We start from the raw sequence: 4,732 nt of genomic DNA, 5'->3' as shown, positions 1-4,732 counted from the left end.
GAAGAGTATGCTACTTTAGACATGACAAGCAGATAAACATGCTACATTCTCCAGCAATATGATAATATTTTTAAAAAATCAGTTTTAAAGTAGGTATTCCCTCAGCACTTTCATCTACCTTTTTGTCACCTGTTAAAAAACGTAACATTACTATTTTTTTCCTTCAATTTCCCTATATTCCTAGATTTGTAGATAATATACACGGTTGGCAAATAACACATCTACTTAGCTTGCAAAAGAAGCACTACGCTACTCTCCCCCTTCAACTTGTTGACCACCTTTCCCTTTTTTCATTTTCCACACTCACCAGTTTCATTCTCTGTGCAACTCCACGTGCTGCTCTCTTTTCTTCTCCCACTAGTGGCATGCTGGCTCTTCAGCCCTGATTTCAGAAAGATGCTTGACAGCTGCAACACAGAGTCAGAATCCTGAGCTCAGTATTTATGAGGCTGATCATGTACATAATATTGGTTTTGAGATCTGCCACTTCTCTAGTATAAATCTTGCAGTCCCAACTCCAATAGAACACGCGTCTCAATCTGTTTATATAAGAGATATACTTCACAGGAAAGAAAACTATACCAGATGAAGTCTCTCTGGATTTTAATTTCATTTGCTTCAAAGGAAAACATGCTGGAAGCTGCGAAACAACTTCTGTTTGTCTCAAAGCAGGGAAAGCATGAAACACCAAAGCTGCTTTCTTAAGTCTTGCGGTTATTATGGCAAAAGCATTAAATCAGTCTTAAAATTACTACCAGCCACTAGGCAACCTTCTACCCTTTCTCCACAGATCAGCCACTCCCCTGCAATTTCACAGCACTTGCTCACACAGAGGGTGCCCAGAGTCCACCAGCAGCCGCTGACGTGACACTCACGCTCCACTGTCCTTGCCTGTCGGTTATCTTGATGGCTGCTCCTACAAGTTCCCACAAGTGTATCCTAAAGTTACACTTGGCCTCTGCCGGTGACAAACACATGTTGCTACAGGGCTTCTTTTAATCGAAACACATAGAGCATCAGCCAAACATGTAGTAGAGAGCTTATCTGCTTCCACAACTGGTAAAAGGCAAAAAGTAAGTATGTTTTTAAGTGGGGGGTATGCAGCTGAAATGACATAACACCTCCCTTGCTGTACCAAACTTGGGGATTCCAACTGTGATCCAAGAAACATCGACTCCAAGTTCTGCTGTGTTCAAAGATGCCTTCTACCAAGAAATCCCCTAAATATAAAGAGTTTCAATAATAAAGAAAAATATAGGAAATTGCTAGAAAGGTTTCTCACCTTTTCAAAAAACATGCTTTGGGGCTTGGTACCCAGGTAGTGGTTTAAATTCCAATTAACCTGAACAGATTCTTTTGACTACAGAATTATTTAGAGCTTAGCCAAAAGCCAGCAAGCAGATCCTAACTACACCAGACATGGAAATACTTAAAGACTTACACATAAGAATTCCAGGCGAAAAAAACCTGACCTGATTGCTTCTCCCATGGGGTTCTTTTTGGTATAAAATGTATATAAACCAAACGTCTGACACTGATTTTGCACTTTTACAAGCACTACCATTTTAACAGCAGAAATGTTATACCAAAGTAATAATGAGCATTCCACTAGAAGGCAATTTCACTAAATACCACAGGTATTAATCTTTCAAAATCTTAATTATACCTTTCTAACATATTATACTTCTCTGACCATTCCCGAAGAACTGGATGAAGAGATGTGAGCTAGGAAGGCAGACTTGGTTATGGTGGCCACCAGACACGTGTCAGTCTAATGCCAAGAATTAATGGACACAAAGGTGCAGCTCATATGCAGTGCAGAAAACAGCCACTCACTGTTTCATGAAAGTTATAATTTAAGTTCTAGATTTTGTTTCAGGATTTTCGATCAGTTTTCCTCTTCAGGCTTTGGTAATGCCACAGAACATAAAGAATTAATGAATTACTAAGAGTGTTAAACTGTAAGATGTTGCTGAAGAACTAAATTTTTGAACTAGAACCATCCAAGCAACGTTTAAAAACAATTAGTGACGGCAGAACTTGATCAAGAAAACCAAATTTCAGTCGAGAATGGTGTGTGAAAAGTTCGCTGTGACCCTAAAAGCGCTCTTCTGGCTCTGCTGAATGTTTGCGTGTTCCCAGTGAAAGGAAGCAGCTAGACAGGGATTGCTATGTGCAGCATGGTAGTTTGGAGGAAACAGTGCTGTACAGCGACGATCGTCCGTGTAGGTGCTTTCTGTGAGAAGTTTTCACTTTGGGGCTAAAAGTGCTATTCTGGCTCTGCTGAACATTTGTGTGTTCCCAGTGACAGGAAGCAGCTAGACAGGTTTTGGAGAATGGCTCAGAGACAAGGGTCCTGAGCCCCCCGAGCAGTTGTACGATCAGAGCCTGTTCTAAGGGCTGATGCTGCCTCGCTGATGCTGGGCCCCACTAGGGTTTGCCTGCAGCTGCTCGCAGCTGCTGATACATGAAGAATGTCAAGGACGCTTCGATTAGAATATTATTTTGATTTTAGTTTAAAAGTATGATTTTGACTTAACATGAAGCTACAGTAGCTCTGAGAATAGAAAGTACACTAAGGCCCTTAGGATTAAGCAACTAGTATGCTCTGTGCCTTGAACGCTATGAGAATCGTTACTGGACTCTGAATTAACACACTGGGTACTGGTTATGGATCTTGACTTGAAACAATAGGTACCAGAGGAAAACTGGTTTGGTTGGGAAGATCGGCCAAGGGAGAGGTGAACATTAACCAAAGGTGGAGTGAGCATGCGCAGGGATGGAGTTCAATCAGCCGACAGAGTGATGAAGACTATCGACGACCACCAGAGGACCCCCGTCCAGTATAACCACGCATGCGTTAGGGACATCTGCATATGATAATAATTCCCAGGAAATAACATGAATGTGCTAATCATTGCCCTCCCCCCATTCTATTTAAATCCATCAGTAAAGATGACCAATGATTTCTGTAGAATAGGAATAGAGGTAAGGTGAGGTAACTGAAAGCCAATCATTGTTAAGGTCAACTTAAACTTTATGAATTTTGTTGATCTTATGTAACCATGACTGCTGAAAAAGTGTATAAATATGTTGTGCTTTGTACCTGTCGGCGAACACGTCTTTGGCGGAGTTATCCCCCGTCTTCCCCAGTGCTGGAATAAAGAAGTGCCTGCTTATCTGCTTTGGGTGGATAAGTTCTTTCACAATGGCGACCGCTAACATTGTGAGGATTTGCTCTAAACTCGAGGAGGGAGATTTTACTTTGAGCTAGCTTCTCTTCCTCTTCCTCTGCCTATTGGTGTGTGGGTATATCCTTTATTTTATTGGATCCAAATACTTTGCCATGTGTGTCTGCATGTTTCTGTCTTTGTGTATGCGCGCACAGATATGTGTACATATATGTACTGATTTAAGATAACATATAGTAAGTTAGAGTGAATCTTGTCATCTTAGAATCTGTAGATAAGTCGCTATTTTAATTACAACATTTTCCTGAATTATTTTGTATGTATTTAAACCGATTAATGATCAAGTACTATTAGTTATTAATAAATTTTGATTTGTTGGTAAATCACCACCGTGCTCATACTTTCATCCGCGACACCCCCGCACCCCAACCAAAACCCCCGTAAATTGTCTGGGTCCCGTGTTTCCCAAACAGAGCTCCTGCACCCCAACCAGAACCCCCTGAAACCTCTCTGAACCCCCTGCACTCCAACAAGACACCCTTCCCCCTGTCTGAGACCCCTGCGTCCCAACCAGACCCCCTGTACCCCAGACAGTCCCTCTGTACCTTGACCAGACCCCATACACCCTGTCTGGCACCCCTGCGCTCTGTCTGGGTGCCCTGAACCCCAAGAAAACACCATGCAACCTCCTTTGGCCCCCCTGTAAACTCTCTGGACGCCCTGAGCACCGACCACACACCCTGCAAAATCTCTGGGCAAACTCTCTGGCCCCCTTGCACCTTGTCTGGGGGGCTCCCTGTGATCTAAGGAAACCAGATGCGCCCCCGCCCCCCCCCCGCCGCCTCAGGAAATGTTGCACCTGGGGGTTGAGACCTGCCCTTTGTCTGTTAAGATTGCTTGTTCGGACATGGGTCTCTCTCTGCTCAGCTGACGGAATGACTGAGGAACGGCCGTTCAGTGCTGGAGAAGACAAGAGACATCTAAACTTCCCGCCCCCCCCGCCCCCAGGAGACACCCCCCCCCCGCCCAAGGGGCCCGCTCGCCTCACCGCCACCCGCCGCCGCCGCCCCGCCCCTCTCTCTCCCGCGCACCGCGCCTGCGCCGGAGGGGCCAGAGCCGGCGCGCGAACGCCGGGCTGCAGTACCGCGATCGGCGCGCAGAGCGCCCGGCGGCACCGCGGGCGGGGGGGCGGGGGGGCGGCGGCGGCGGCTCCTGACCGGGAGGAAGCGCCGGGCGAGGCGGCGCCGCTCCGCAAGCACCGCCGCGTCACGTTGCCGGTAACCGCGGAGGCAGCAGCGATCGCGGCAGAGCGCGCCCCCACCGCGCATGCGCGGCCCCGGGGCTGCAGGACCGCATTTTTGGGGGGCAGCCGGGAACTCGCAGGAAAACACACAAAACCGGCACCAAAACTACGCCTCGAGCCGCGCCGGGGGTGCCGCGCACCACAGGGAGCTCCGCAGCTGTCTGACAGCAGGGTCCGCAAAAACTACTGCTCCCGGCATGCCCCTGGGCAAGTACAGCATGGCCGTCCGCCACCGAGT

General features: G+C 47.1%; 1 long non-coding RNA gene across 1 annotated transcript; it reads right to left on the bottom strand.

Moving 5' to 3' along the window:
- Nucleotides 1-307: 307 nt before the first annotated feature.
- On the bottom strand, nucleotides 308-4,487 carry LOC122154130. The gene is made up of 2 exons (XR_006166057.1): nucleotides 4,409-4,487; nucleotides 308-407 (listed from the first exon to the last, which is right to left on the bottom strand). It is a non-coding gene; the product is annotated as an uncharacterized LOC122154130 (long non-coding RNA).
- Nucleotides 4,488-4,732: the final 245 nt, after the last annotated feature.

The sequence above is a fragment of the Tyto alba genome, unplaced genomic scaffold (assembly GCF_018691265.1).
Source record: "Tyto alba isolate M040663 unplaced genomic scaffold, T.alba_DEE_v4.0 Super-Scaffold_32, whole genome shotgun sequence".
NCBI lineage: Eukaryota > Metazoa > Chordata > Aves > Strigiformes > Tytonidae > Tyto > Tyto alba.
The sequence above is the reverse complement of the archived record's forward strand: the minus strand, read 5'-3'. Positions and strand labels throughout refer to the sequence as shown.